Genomic DNA, 15,945 nt, shown 5'->3' on the forward strand with positions numbered 1-15,945 from the left:
AGCATCACAGTGGCTCCCCAGCTTTTCAGCTTGCTTCAGTTTTAACTCCCCCCCGCCCCAAGACATTATTAGCTTGTGCTGGGTTACATAATTGACATCAAAAAAGATCAGCGTGGGCAAGATAATTGGAAAGTAGAGCTCTTTCATGGTGTAATTATGCATCCCCCACCCCCAGCATGGCTTTAAGATTTGCTAATAATGAATGTTCCTTTCCTGCATCCCTTCTTGTTCCCTCGGGGCGGGATGGGGGGGGCTTGTGGTTTTTTTCTGTAGTCAACTATGTCTTGCCTTTTCTCCCTCCCTCCCTCCCTCATGTGTTTTATATGTGTGGCATTGTTTATATCTAGCAGCAACATTTTAGAAGGGCAAAGAAGATTGCTGATTTCTGGGCTATGATTCCAGTAGCAAGGAATCTTGATTTCTGCAGTCGAACAGTGAACAGAACAAGTGTATATTACTCAAAATATCTATAGACTACTAAAACTCCGGTGTGTGTTTGTTTGTAACCTGTAACTGGGTGAACCGGTGCATCATAGGCCAACAGTTTTTGAACCAAGGTACTTCAAATGGGCTAACTTATAGAATGCCTCCAAAATCTGGGACCCATGACTCTCCAGAATTGAAATTTGGCAAACGTTATAAAATATTTTATGATACAAAAATTATCACAAAAGATTTTATGACATAATACAAAATGTCCTAAAACATTTCCTGTGGTCCACTCCTGATGCTTGACTGTGCTATACAGTCCAATATGAATGACATGGGCTATTTTCAAGGCAGATACATCTGAATATCCCCCTGAATTTTTAAGACCTTTCCAGTGAAGGCAGGACATTAGAAGCTCTGCCATGGTTGAAGGCGTTGAGGCATCTGGGAAGGAAATATCTCTGAAACGATGGCCCGACTGATCATGGGTTGTCTAGCAGTATATAAATTGGGCAGTTTGCATAGATTCCCATGTACTTTTCCGATGGAGTCGAATTGGCCTGTCTTCCTCATACATGCTGGTGTGAGAATGGAAAAATTGGAAGTCTGTCAAGAAGTTCTGGAAGAAGGTTACTATGTCATTGCTGTAGGATGTTGCAACAAAATGTTGCAGTTTTACATCCTCCTGTTCCTCCTGCCTGTTTTCTAGGCTATTCCATTTCTGTCCTCATCCTGCTTTGCCTCCCTTTCCCAATCTGAATCATTGTTCCCTGTTCCCATTGGATTGTTCTTGTTTTTTTCAGCCCTTAGGATTTTTTAAACATTCTCTATAAATACTTGAAATATTTCTGCAAACTTTAGGCTTACCGATATTTCTTGCTCCTGCAGTTTGGACAATACAAGTGTCTATATATGGGGCATTGAGTGGTCAGCTCCACGTGGATTGTGCTGAATAGGATTGCTCAGAAATCAACCCTGTGTGTTGCATGAGAAGGTTGCAGATTTGTTCCTCAGAAACCACCTCTGGTCGTAGAAGTCATAATGCTCAGGTCCTATGAGCTTACTTGGTAGAAGACAATCTCAGATTTGCAACGCTACGCTAGGAGAGCAAAGCATGATCTTAAAAGGTAGGAGGGACAGACTGGGAATAATTGACATTCTGCAGAAGAAGAACCTGGTTGGATCCACTTGGGGCCCTTCCATGCAGCAGCACTGAAATGCGGTGGTGGGAAGGGCCACAACAGCAAGTGAGCTCAAATAAATGCTGGCCACACTTCCAGCCCCTGTTCGGCCTTGGCAGTGAAGCTCGGGGTAGGAGAGGGCAGGAGGCTGGGAAACACCTCTGCTGGTGCCAGTTTCTGGCAGCAGAAGACCTGTGGGTGGGATTGGGCACCACCGGAGCTATTTTCCATCACTTCTCCACCTGCTCCCCCCCCCACTTCTCCTGCCATGGGTGGCAGATGAAGTGGGAAAGAAAAGGAGGGGAAGCAAGTTATCCTACCCTTGCTTGCTGCAATGCAGGCTGCAGAGCTGCTTTTCCTGGGTGCAGGGTGCTTAAAACGCTTTGACACTACACTGCAGAAACACCCCCACCCTACAGCTGCCAACTCTCCCACTTTCAGCAGTGCAGGACCAAAGCTACAAGGAGGGACACTTCAAGCACATGACTAGAGGTCTATCCGAAGACTTCAGGAGCATCGAGGTGACCCATGTCCAGCAGTCTTTCAGAAGATTGCTTAACCCATGTTTAAAATTCTCCCCCAGCTTAGGCGCTGCAGCAGGTACCAACAAGCCTTTTCTGGAAATCCACAGCAAATCTTAAGCAGAGGTTAAACTGTGTTAAAAATTGAGCTGCAGTAAAACATATTTTTGGGGGAAGGTCGGTCTTTTTGGTGCAGGAAAGACTGACATCAAAAGGACATGTGTTTCTTCCCCCACTGCTCCTGCCTGCTCCCCCCATCCATTGGCAAGAGAAGTTGGAGAGATTGCTTTTGGCACAGAAAATCGGGGGCCAGAGGGGGCATGTGCTCAGATGGCCAGAAGGAGGATTCATAAACTGACAGTGGGATGATTCAATGAAGGCTGACCACTTGGCAGAGCAGGCCAAGTGAAGATGGATGAAAGCGGCTTCCTGGTGAACCTGGTCCAGGTTGAGGGTGACAGCATGCATTCGTGTCCTCAACAGCCATTATGAGGTGCCTTCATGCTGCGCCAAGCAGAAGGTGCCACTGAGCCTTTGCTTTAGGGATCTCATTTCTGGAAATCCATGGCGAGTCTGAAGCAGAGGTTGACCTCCAACTCTTAAAATGTGAGCTCCATCTGGTCATTGTTGATAACAGCTAATGGGGTATTTCACAGAATCAGCAGGTTTCAAGAGGGTTTGGAATTTTCCTCTGTCCTCCAGCTGTTCCATGCAGGACTGAGAGATGGCAATCCAGTCTTCAAATACTTCAAAATATTTCTGTATTTAAAATAAAATTATATATCTATCATTCATTCATTCATTCATTCATTTCAAACTAGAGCTTTTCCCTTCAAAGGCAGCCTTTTCCACCAAAAACCTTGCACTTTTAGGATTTTGTTTTCTTAATTCTTAGTTATATTCCCTTCCCTTCCCCCCTCATTATTCACCTCTTCATCTTCATTTGCAGCAAGATTTCATTTGTTCTCAATGCCTTTCCTGGTTGTATTCATGGGTGACTCTGAATTCTAGTTTATAGGAAAGGGAGGAAAAATGGCATGTATTCTCTCTCTATAAAGAGAGAATACGTCCCATTTTTCCTCCCTTTCCTATATTTCCACAAATTATATAAAGTGGTGAAGAAAATGTTAAAGGGCAGAGATGCAGCTCTTCCAACAAATCGGCGCTGACTGGAATGGCTTCCTCCATCAGGTGAAGGTCTGCTTACCTGGGACACAGACCCGGGTTTTCTGCCCATGCTCAGAGGGAGAGTCAAAGAGAGAGTCAAAGTTTCCTTTCAGTTCTGGCACTTTTTAGACCATTGATTCTTCCAGAAATGAGGTGTTGTTGTTGTTGTTGTTGTTGTTGTGAGAATAGCCTTAATAGCAGCTTAACAGCAACAACTGTTCAGATGTAATGTTCTCCGGATAGCAGTTGGTGGCGTACTGGAAAGTGAGCAATCTGGAGCTAACTCCTTCCTTTTGCTCTTCCATAACTGCTTTACAGAAGATTGCCCGGCTTGTTAAACCATAGTTTCTTGTGATGCTTGAGGATTATTTAGGTGTTCTTTTGTAAACCAGGAATGAAAGCCATTGTTTGTTCTGAAGGGAGGGGTCAACCACAGTTTTCCTGTCCACACACCATGGGTAATTCCTTTTAACAACCAGAAGTCTCATGCAATTGGAAATCGATGCTCCTTTGACTCCCAAGAAATGGATTTGGTTGGACCATGTATGCATCTCTTCAGCAAAGGATCGTTACCTTGTCGTGGTGCTGGAGCTTGAGCACCTCAATGATGCCATGAGCTAAACCGTGAAGGGCCACCCAAGACGGGAAGGTCATGACAGAGAGGTCAGACTAAATGCGATCCCTGGGGAAGGTAATGGCAACCCACCTCAGTATTCTTGCCGTGAAAACTAAATGGATCAGTACAACCAGAGATATGTCGGTATACCATCGGAAGATGAGACCCCCAGGTTGGAAGATGGTCAAAATGCTACTGGGGAGGAACAGAGGATGAGCTCAACTAGCCCCAGACGTGATGACGCAGCTAGCTCAAAGCCGAAAGGACGGCTAGCGGCCGACGGTGCTGGTGGTGAACGGCGAATCCGATGTTCTAAGGATCAACACACCATCGGAACCTGGAATGTAAGATCTATGAGCCAGGGCAAATTGGATGTGGTTATTGGTGAGATGTCAAGATTAAAGATAGACATTCTGGGCGTCAGTGAACTGAAATGGACTGGAATGGGCCACTTCACATCAAATGACCACCAGATCTACTACTGCGGACAAGAGGACCACAGAAGAAATGGAGTAGCCTTCATAATTAATAGTAAAGTGGCTAAAGCAGTGCTTGGATACAACCCAAAAAATGATAGAATGATCTCAATTCGAATTCAGGGCAAGCCATCTAACATCACAGTGATCCAAATATACGCCCCAACCACAAATGCTGAAGAAGCTGAAGTAGAGCAGTTCTATGAGGATCTGCAGCACCTACTGGACAACACGCCTAAAAGAGATGTTATTTTCATCACAGGAGACTGGAATGCTAAGGTGGGCAGTCAAATGACACCTCGAATTACAGGTAAGTATGGCCTGGGAGAAGAAAACGAAGCAGGACATAGGCTGATAGAATTTTGCCAAGACAACTCACTCTGCATAACAAACACTCTCTTCCAACAACCTAAGAGACGGCTTTATACATGGACTTCACCAGATGGACAACACCGAAATCAGATTGACGACATCCTTTGCAGCCAAAGGTGGCGGACATCTGTACAGTCGGTAAAAACAAGGCCTGGAGCTGACTGTAGTTCAGATCACGAACTTCTTCTTGCACAATTTAGGATCAGACTAAAGAGATTAGGGAAGACCCACAGATCAGCTAGATATGAGCTCACTAATATTCCTAAGGAATATGCAGTGGAGGTGAAGAACAGATTTAAGGGACTGGACTTAGTAGATAGGGTCCCGGAAGAACTCTGGACAGAAGTTGGCAGCATTGTTCAGGAGGCGGCAACAAAATACATCCCAAAGAAAGAGAAAACCAAGAAGGCAAAATGGCTGTCTGCTGAGACACTAGAAGTAGCCCAAGAAAGAAGGAAAGCAAAAGGCAACAGTGATAGGGGGAGATATGCCCAATTAAATGCAAAATTCCAGAGGTTAGCCAGAAGAGATAAGGAATTATTTTTAAACAAGCAATGCGCGGAAGTGGAAGAAGACAATAGAATAGGAAGGACAAGAGACCTCTTCCAGAAAATTAGAAACATTGGAGGTAAATTCCAGGCAAAAATGGGTATGATCAAAAACAAAGATGGCAAGGACCTAACAGAAGAAGAAGAGATCAAGAAAAGGTGGCAAGAATATACAGAAAACCTGTATAGGAAGGATAACAATATCGGGGATAGCTTTGACGGTGTGGTCGGTGAGCTAGAGCCAGACATCCTGAAGAGTGAGGTTGAGTGGGCCTTAAGAAGCATTGCTAATAACAAGGCAACAGGAGATGACGGCATCCCAGCTGAACTGTTCAAAATCTTGCAAGATGATGCTGTCAAGGTAATGCATGCTATATGCCAGCAAATTTGGAAAACACAAGAATGGCCATCAGACTGGAAAAAATCAACTTATATCCCCATACCAAAAAAGGGAAACACTAAAGAATGTTCAAACTATCGAACAGTGGCACTCATTTCACATGCCAGTAAGGTAATGCTCAAGATCCTGCAAGGTAGACTTCAGCAGTTCATGGAGCGAGAATTGCCAGACGTACAAGCTGGGTTTAGAAAAGGCAGAGGAACTAGAGACCAAATTGCCAATATCCGCTGGATAATGGAAAAAGCCAGGGAGTTTCAGAAAAACATCTATTTCTGTTTTATTGACTATTCTAAAGCCTTTGACTGTGTGGATCATAACAAATTGTGGCAAGTTCTTAGTGGTATGGGGATACCAAGTCATCTTGTATGCCTCCTGAAGAATCTGTATAATGACCAAGTAGCAACAGTAAGAACAGACCACGGAACAACAGACTGGTTTAAGATTGGGAAAGGAGTACGGCAGGGCTGTATACTCTCACCCTACCTATTCAACTTGTATGCAGAACACATCATGCGACAAGCTGGCCTTGAGGAATCCAAGGCTGGAGTTAAAATCTCTGGAAGAAACATTAACAATCTCAGATATGCAGATGATACCACTTTGATGGCTGAAAGTGAAGAGGAACTGAGGAGCCTTATGATGAAGGTGAAAGAAGAAAGTGCAAAAGCTGGTTTGCAGCTAAACCTCAAAAAAACCAAGATTATGGCAACCAGCTTGATTGATAACTGGCAAATAGAGGGAGAAAATGTAGAAGCAGTGAAAGACTTTGTATTCCTAGGTGCAAAGATTACTGCAGATGCTGACTGCAGTCAGGAAATCAGAAGACGCTTAATCCTTGGAAGAAGAGCAATGACAAATCTCGATAAAATAGTTAAGAGCAGAGACATCACACTGACAACAAAGGCCCGCATAGTTAAAGCAATGGTGTTCCCTGTAGTAACATATGGCTGCGAGAGCTGGACCATAAGGAAGGCTGAGCGAAGGAAGATCGATGCTTTTGAACTGTGGTGTTGGAGGAAAATTCTGAGAGTGCCTTGGACTGCAAGAAGATCCAACCAGTCCATCCTCCAGGAAATAAAGCCAGACTGCTCACTTGAGGGAATGATATTAAAGGCAAAACTGAAATACTTTGGCCACATCATGAGAAGACAGGACACCCTGGAGAAGATGCTGATGCTAGGGAGAGTGGAAGGCAAAAGGAAGTGGGGCCGACCAAGGGCAAGATGGATGGATGATATTCTAGAGGTGACGGACTCGTCCCTGGGGGAGCTGGGGGTGTTGACGACCGACAGGAAGCTCTGGCATGGGTTGGTCCATGAAGTCACGAAGAGTCAGAAGCGACTAAACGAATAAACAACAACAACATGTATGCATCTACAGCTTGACTCCATCTTTATGGTATAAAGTTGTCGTCCCTTTTGAAAAACATGATAATAGGTTTGGAAAAATGCAGAAGAGAACAGGCAAAGTGATTATGGGATTTCCTGTGAGGAAAGGCTAGAAAGTTTGAGAGCCTTTTTCTTGGAAAAAGGATGGCTGGAGGGAGACATGATGGGGGACGTGATCAAGAGGTTTAAAATTATGCATGGCGTGAAGAAAGTAGCCAGCCATTCTTCGATCTCTCTCTCTCCCTCCCTCCCTCCCTCCCCAGAGGGCCAGAGATCAGCCAAAGAAACTGATTGGAAGAGTTTGAACAAACAAAAGGAAGCCCTTCTTCACACAAATGATTGTTCACCACAAAACACGGCGATGGCCACAAGTTTGGGTGGTTTTGAAAGTGGGTGGCATAAATCCATTCATGGAGGACCAGCGTTTCAAGGCTTTTGGTTCTGAAGGCTCCATGTTACATCTGGGATGGGAGTAATGCTTCCAAATACCATTTGGGAGGGGACGGCTCCCCTGTTGGCAAGCATCTCAGAGGCGTTGGGTTGATGCTTGTGAGAAACAAAATTAAGATGGTCCTTGTCTGAACCAGCAGCTGGTGTGTTTTCCAACTGTAGTCCAGTTCATGCAAGCTGTGGTTTTTTTAAAAAAATAACTCTACCCCCTCAAAGATGGTGCAGACCCAGGTCCGCTACAGCACCAGCGCTCAGTTGGCCAGGTGGTTCTAGGAAACCATTAACTTGGCACAGAGGAAGTGACCAGTCTTGTCACAACCTGGGTGTCCACCTAGTCCTGATGCTGTTGTAACTCCCGCCTTCTCCTCTTCTTCCTCCTCCAGGTCTCTTGCAGAAGCTGCAATTAGGAGACCTGGCACAGGCTGGTCTGCAGTGCCAGCTGGCAGCCGCTTTCTCGAATGCTGGTACCCCTCCAGGCTCCTCCTCAGGCTGCAGTTCCCTTTTTCCTTTGGGCAGCCCAGCCACGTGGCTACAGAGAGTGCAGAAGCTGTTGCTGACGCCCTGCTTCTTCCTCTTACTCGGCTTGGCCGCTTTGGGGTGAAGAGCCAGGAGGCGATCCAGGTTGCCTGATTTAAATAACACCCGTGTCCAATAGGGCTGCTCTTAGGCTGTGCTTAAATTCTTAGGAGCGTCAGAACTGAGCCAGGGAGTCCAAATCCAGGGGAATGGCCACAGCCGAGCAAGGCTGTGCTAGACTGGTGACACCTTCTGGGGTTCTACCAACCAGTAATGATAGGGAAAGGTCCCAGAGCTTTGGAGAAGCTTTATGGCTTCAAGCTGACGTCCGAGGAACCTGCTAGGCAAGTGGGGCTTGGACCAGGGTCTCCTTTGATGCCCTCTCGCACTTGGGCTTCAGCCCCCCCCCCCCTTTGCAAATACAACTCTTTCCGCTGCCTGGAGAGGGAAGTCATGAAGCGCAATAACAGGGATCTCTTAGAATGACAGCCACCTACAGAACTAGAGACAGGACATCCATTAACTTTAAACTCTTTTTTTAAAATTAACATCTTCCCTCCTGATTTCCCTGTCAGTTGCTGCTTTGCTCCCAAAAATGGGGGGGGGGGGACCGCTAATTTATTGCTGCATTCACTTAGATCTCGCCTTCCTGTCACCTAAGTAGTTTCTAATGACTACCCTGGAGAATAATTGGGAGCTTTTAAAAGTTTTGTGCTCAGTTTTTCTCTTTCCTCTTGTGTCACATGTACTTTTTAAGACCCAGAAGATCCTGAGCACAGTTTTGACTCCCAGAGCTTTGAAAAGAGAGGTTGATAACACCTTTTGGTTCCTGGACTCTTCTTTCAACAGCATCTTTCTTCTCTCAGCCTGGTACTTTCATAGCTTCCAGATCTCACCTTCCTGGAGGTTTTGACCTGGAGGCAGCTTTGGTGAGGGATAAATCTTGGAGAGTCTCCCTGGTTTTCAGCTGAAGATAGCATATATCTGGTCCAGCTGTGAGCCACCATGTCTTGTCCCTGATTCCGTTCTGCAAGATCGTACTCTCTTGTTCATGGTGAGGTGAGGATCGGGCAAATGGTGTGTCACCACACCATGCATTCTTCTGGTTGACACACACGTTTTGGACTGTTTGATCCAGAGTGATTATCAAGAAGCTTGATAATGGCCCAGGAGCTGGAACTACCACTCTGATGGGAACTGGCTTCATTTTTTTTTAAAAAAAAGTCGTGATTATTTCCTTTTGGGGAAGCATGTCTAAATTTGCTCCAGCTTTCCTTAAAGTTTTGCTCAGAATGTATCATTATCTGCAACAAAACTTTGCAGTGTATCTTCATTTCATAAGTTTCTTTTGCTCAAGGTGCTACTTGCGAAGTTAATTCAGCCATCTGTTGGGGTGCTTTAACTGGGGTGCCCAGCGCTGAGCAGGGGTGGGGCTGCATGGCCAGAGCAATCGCTTCCGTCCTTCCTGGGCCCTGGGAGAGTTTTGCTTTGGAGCTTAGCCACAGGTTGGTCCAAATTTCTGCTCACTGGGCAGAACAATCAAAGGCACAGGCTTATTTCTGACTGAGCTGTTGGCAAAACATTCCCTTCACCTTTGTCCCTTCTGCAAGGACAGGGGCTGTGTGTGTATTTATAATTATTTTATAGAGAGAGGTTAGATTCAGACATTGCACTAAATCATAATGTGGCATGTTTGATTTGGTGTTTCTATGAACCCAGCTGTTGTTGTTGGTAAACCATGATTTATGGCTTTGCCCAGCATGCAAATCCAGCCAATTTGGCTTGTTCTACAAACCATGCTTAAGGAGGCCCTCGCTTAATATGGTGTGCAAAACTCATTGGAGAAAGTGGTGCCTTTTCATGGAATGGTTAGAAGCAAGCATCTTCCAAAGCTTTGAGAATTCAGTTCTTGCAATGGATAAGGCCTCTTGGACCCAGGGAGCGCCCAGGTGAGGAAAGGCTGGATTAGAATACCCCCTTCTTAGATATGGCATTGCTGTTTAGGCCCCTTAAAAGACCAATCTGAAGCTTACTTGATAATCTGAAAATATGAGCTTTTTAGCTTCAATAAAGAAATACGTATTTGTTGACTATTGTCTGATGCTTGGATAAAGTGATGATTGACAGCTTCGACTTTTTAAGATACCTTGAGATGAAATGGGTGATATGGGGAGAAAAAGTAGAGAGGTATTGGGGTGGCCAGAAGAGAAGGCTGGGGCCCCAGCGAATGGGCCTTTATCCATCTCTTCCACTGGGGGACCTCTGTAGGTATGGTGGTGATGGCATCCCCAACCATGGAAAACCCTTCAGCTATTGCCTTCTCAAGGAGATCGATGGCTTAGTCTTTGATTCTCAAGTTTCCTTCTTTCATAAACCAAGTTGAGCTATAAAACCAAAAGACTTGTGTGTCCTGTTTCCGTCTTCAGAATTTGGGGTCCTTTTATGAAGCTTCCATTTCCTGATATCCTGGGGACAGAGGAAGAAATCTTCCCCTGAATAGTATCACTGTACTTTCTATTGTAGAAGTTGTTCAGATATCAAACTGAGCTGCTAAATGGTGAAATTTGGATGAACAGTTTTTGTAAATCTGGGGGGAAAATGACCCCCAACAGAGGGAGGCCAATTCCCTAGAGATTTAATGAAACCATTGTGGTACAAGCCATAAAGCTGGAGGGGTGGGGGCAGGGGAGAGAGACAAAAAGATTTGGGGGAGGGGGTTCGGAAATCAATAATGTTAAAGGATGTCTGGAAAGAAAAAAGAAAGTGCAAATATGATCCAGTCAGGCTTGTAATGAATACAGGTAGTCCTCGCTTAACGACCACAACCGAGACCAGAATTGGTTGCTAAGCAAAGCAGTCATTAAACAAACCAGACCCAATTTTATGATCTTTTTTGCACCAGTCATTAAACAAATCACCATGGCCGTTAAGCGAACCATGTGGTTGTTAAGCAAATCATGCAGTTCCCCATTGATTTTGCTTGCCAGAAGCCAGCCAGGAAGGTCAAAAACAGTGATCACTTGACCATGGGACGCTGCGATGGTCATAAACGCGAACTGGTTGCCAAGTGCCCAAATCATAATTATGTGACTGTGGGGATGCTGCAACAGTCGTAAGTGTGAGCACCAGTTGTAAGTTGGTTTTTTCAGCACTGTCATAAATCTGAACCATCACTAAACAAATGGTCATTAAGTGAGGACTACCTGTACCTGGTAGGGTAATGCATTTTCTTGCAGTTAGATTAAACAGCTAAAGCTACATCAATCAATATGTAACATCTAAAGTTTATACATTAAGGCTACTTTTCCTTTAAAAAAAATGGATGGAAATTTGGGTACAGTCTTCTTCCACCTGGCATCCTTAGATGCCATCATCCCAGTTACATTGCTGAGAAATCTGGGAATTGTAGCCCAACATATCTGAAGGAAATTAGGCTGGAGAAGTCTTTTATGGCAGTTGGAACAATACCATTAAATCAACTTTTTTTTCCAAATGATTTGTTTTTCTTTTTGAAATTGAGAGCAGATCTGTAGTCCTTCCAGCAAACAAAATAAAGGATGCACATTGATAACATGGGCCTGGATTTGCATTTGATTTGATAGCTGAGTAGTTTGCAACAGGCTGTCATTTCTTATAATATATTTTTGTGCATAGAATCTGGTGTGTTTGCAGTGCAGGCTTCCCATTAAAACAACAAGAAGTCAAATATTCCTTTGGCCCACAGTGATGAGTTGTGGGTGACCCTCTATGTTTCTGAAGTGTTTTTAAAGCTGAGGGTTGCTTAGATTGGGACAGTGTAGAATGAGAAAACAGTTGAGATCTGTCTGGCCCCCTGCTTGTTGACATTTCGGAAGCTTTTAAAGATGAAGCTGTTCCAGAGAAGCTTCTCCTGATCTTATCATGGCATCTTTATTTTCTATTTTTATTATTTGTAGTTCTGTGTTTGGGGTGTGGCTTTTTACTGTTTTTATGGTTGTAATAGTGTGGATGGTTTACTTGGTTTTTTATAATTTTTGTAACCCAATGAGAGTTTGTTGATTGTGATGGGTAAAACTGAGGAAAAGAAAGAAACAGCTGTAGCTTGCATATACTAACATAAAGCCCTTCCAGTAATAATGACACCCTTAACTTAGCTTAACTTTGTGCTTCTGACCCATGATTAGCCAGATAGTTTCAACAAGCCCCTAAGCATGTCATCAGACCCATACCTTCTTCCCTCCTGTCTGTCCCTCAGATGCTGACATTCACAAGTACAAGTCTCAGTCCTGGATGTTCCCTTCATTTATCAGAGCAGATAACTTCACTGTTCGTCTAGCAATACAGTATCATTGACGTTCAGAAGAATCAGTGTATAAAGTAGATCTGTGGTGTTTCCATTTGCATGTCTGAATGCGTTCCTTAGGGTGGAATTTAATCGCTTGAGCACCTGGCTGCAACTGAATTTGATGTTCAGCATGATTATGCGCCATCAGATGTTATAGCACGTCCATGTGTAAGACTCTGCACCCTGGGTGAAGAGGTGGGCAGGACTGCTGCCTGAATTTTTCTCAGCTTGACTTCTTGCACTCAGAGTCCAACGCAAATAAAAGCATTCTGTTTACTTCATCCCCTTTGATTAGAGTTCTTTATTTTATATGCAATAATTTCATCTTTTCCCCTTTCTGAAACGTGGCTGGTTTGAACATCTTTGGAGGAAACAATAGAACCTGAATTCTTTTTCTTACAAGAATGTTGTTTTCTAATTGCCTTCCAGAGCATTCTTTTAATTAATTACTTCCTTTTAATCAGTTCGCGTGAACTAGTCTGTTTCTCCCCATGCCCCAGCCTGGCGTTTTGTTGTACTGTAAACTATTAGGGTTTCTCAGACGTCCCCTTGCCCCCAGTACCCCTGAGTAAGAGTATTGAGGTTTTCAGCTTTTAACTGCTATTTTAGGTGCATCTGCCTTATGTTAAAAAAGCGGGGTAAGCATTGGTATAAAAAAAAAAGCAGGCAGAGCTGATTATGTTACAGTGCATGTGCTTTGCAGAATTTAGCCCCACAAATGTCATCTCCTAGCCTGAATGTTGAATGATCCTTGTTCTGGTTCTGTAAAGTCTCCTGTCTGATCTTGGGCTGAAAGTTCATTATTTCCAATGAAATGTCTTAATAAATGCAAAGGAGAGGGAAGGAACGGCCAAGATCTGTTTCAGCCCACAGCTGTTCGTAGTTGAACATTGGTTGATAAGGTCGGGGGGGGGGGTTGAGCGTGTTTGATTCGGAGCAAAAAATGGAATGCAGTAAATGTGGGACTCTCCAGCATTTGTTCTGAGCAGAAATAAAAGGGAACGAAGGGAGAAGATGCCAGTTGGCATACTTTTCTGCACCAAGTTCAGTGCACGTACCGAACATTTGGAACACGTGTGAGGCGGGCGCAGGCGTTGAAATGTGTCCCATTTTTAATTTTATTCCCTCCGAAATGGCCTCCCTCCCCCCTCGCCCTGGTCACAGAGGCAGCCATTGTGCACCCTTTGCAGCTGCTGAAATTTGACGAGATCCAACCGGAGAAAACGGGAGCAGGTGGGCCAACAATGCAAGCCTTTCGTTCCCAGAAGTATCAGGATGCAGCCCCAGACCTCGGCGGCGGAACAGGGTGGGTGGGGGGGCAGTTGAAGCGGAGGCCAGGAGTGCCCGTCTTCATGAGGCCGGTTTTTCTGCACCTCGGAAGTTTAGGAAAGGCTGTCTGTCTTCATGGGGGGGGGGGGCGGTCTTTTGACCTGCCGGTCAGACGTGGCCAGCTGTTCAGAGTTCATGAAGACTGGGGGGGCAGGGGCTGAAGAATGGGATTGATCTCTCCCCACACCCCCACTCATCCCAGACCCGATATTTTGAAATGTGACCCTTTGGGGGTTTGGTGTGCTGATCAGTGATGTTGAATTGTATGATTTATTTATGAGGTGGGCATCCTGCCTTTTCATTAAGGCACTGAAGATGCTGTGCTCCCTCTTATTTTTCCACAACAACCCTGTGAGGTAGGATAGGCTGAGCCAGAGTGACTGGCCCAAAGTTGTCTTGTGAGCTTCTGTGGCTGGAGTGGGGGAGAATGGCCTAGAATCCAGGTGTCCCCAGTGCCAGTCCGGCCCCTGAATCGCAGCACCAGGCTGGCTCCTCTGGTTGGTTCACCCAACATGGTATTCCAGGGCTCCCAAGCCACCGGGTCCCAAAATTTTGAGCCCTTTTCCCCTGGGGATGGTTTCAGGAGCAAAGTCATAGCCTCGGGCTGAGGGCACATGGCGCCAGGAGAGCAACTCCAGTGCCTGTGGAACTGTCACTTCCAGTCACTTTTATGGACCAGGGACAGAAGCCAGTCTCCCCCAAGAGGCTGCATAGAGGGTCGGACCAGGATTGTCTGCAACAAGCCAGGATTGCATCCATCCATGCGTAATTGGGTCATGCATTACTAGGCAAAGGATGCAATTATGCACTTGCATCATGTTATCTGATGCTAGCACTAAGTCACATTGTTTGCGTGAAGATGTGGTGACCCTCGTGTTATCCTTTCCCCCCTCCTGCAGATGTCCATGGATTGGGCATTGTTTAAAAGATGCAACGCCGTCTTCCCTCTGGAGGGAGCTGCCCTCAAGAGCCATCTTGGTGGGTAGTTTCAAGTCTCCTGTCTCCCCCTTCAAGAATGAAACAGCTGGAGGAGGGCCTCTTGCTCGATCAGGCTGATCAGGAGGGTGTTTCCTACCCCACCACCGTTCCCAGCTGCATGGAGGAGCAGCACCCCCCCCCCCCAACACACTGTAAATAAATTCTGGCACAGTGAACTTGGAACCAACCCCAGAGTTTGATGGTGCCAGGATTTCAGTCCTGAAGCCCGGCTGGCAGGTGGGGTGGCCAGGGCTGCTCTCGGCTGGAGGCGTGTCCAGCCCAAAGGGCTGATGAGTTTCCCTTCTGGGAATTCCAGGAGGTTTGGCATTGTGGTTCATGGGGGAAAAGGTAAAATGCCCCCCTTCCCAAAGAGACATGGGGACAGGTCCCCCTTCCTTGCTGCCCAATAACAAGAGGGCAAATACGTGAGGTGCATTTTAGGCAAGAAAAACAGGAGACCTGACTCAGCACCTTCCCATCTGTTGGGGCACCACTTCTGCAGCCCCCGGAGGACCCCTGACTCTGCTGCCTTTTCTGGCTCAGGTGAAAGAGAAACCATGACTGGATTAAGGGGCATCATGCCCCAGTCTCAGTAAGGCAGAGAGCCCAGTCCCCATGAAGTGGCCACCCCAGAGGCTCAGGTCCTTTTAAAGCCTGGTGCACCCCTGACCCCAAAAGATTGTCAGATCTTCTGTTAGTGATGTGTGTTGAACCACACATGTGTTAAGGGAAGCGTCCTGGCAGGGGCTCAGGCAGCTGAGCCAGGGTGGAGTGGGAGGTGGGAGAAGGTGGGGCGGGGGGGGGGACAGATGTGTCCCACGAGACCCTGTGGAGGAATGTGAGAGGGGAGAGAAATAGATTTGCCATGGCAGATCCAGCATGTGCACTTGTGTCTTTGGACTCGAGTTGTGATGATTAGTGTTTGAAAGCCCCCGGAACAGTAGGGGTCTTGTGCAGCGGGGGTGGTGGTGGTCAGACAAATGAGATGGCCCTTCAGGTGCTCAGAGCCCAGGACTGGCCTTTGGGGCTCCCCCGGTAACAATTAACCTTTCTCACTGGTGGACAACACTATCCCTTTTTTGATGCAGCTGCTGGGGCTTATGCAACTGCAAATGGGGAGTCTGTTTGTGCCCCCCCAACTCTGAAAAGCTGGCTTTGGCACTGTATTATCTCCTAGAAGCTACAGGATGTGTGTGGATAAAATGAGTATAAAGTGAGTGCTCTTCCTCTCCCTTTTAATAATCAGAGCT

General features: G+C 45.9%; 1 protein-coding gene across 1 annotated transcript in view; it reads left to right on the forward strand.

The window, feature by feature from the left end:
- Window positions 1-1,576: 1,576 nt before the first annotated feature.
- The window catches only part of LOC134505174 (lipase maturation factor 1-like), a 134,688-nt gene continuing 120,319 nt past the window's right edge, over window positions 1,577-15,945 (forward strand). The window contains exon 1 of the mRNA XM_063314742.1: window positions 1,577-1,676. The gene's annotated coding sequence lies outside the window, so the exon portion shown is untranslated. The remainder of the gene's footprint in view (window positions 1,677-15,945) is intronic.

This window comes from Candoia aspera, chromosome 14 (genome assembly GCF_035149785.1).
Source record: "Candoia aspera isolate rCanAsp1 chromosome 14, rCanAsp1.hap2, whole genome shotgun sequence".
NCBI classification, from domain to species: Eukaryota; Metazoa; Chordata; class Lepidosauria; order Squamata; family Boidae; genus Candoia; species Candoia aspera.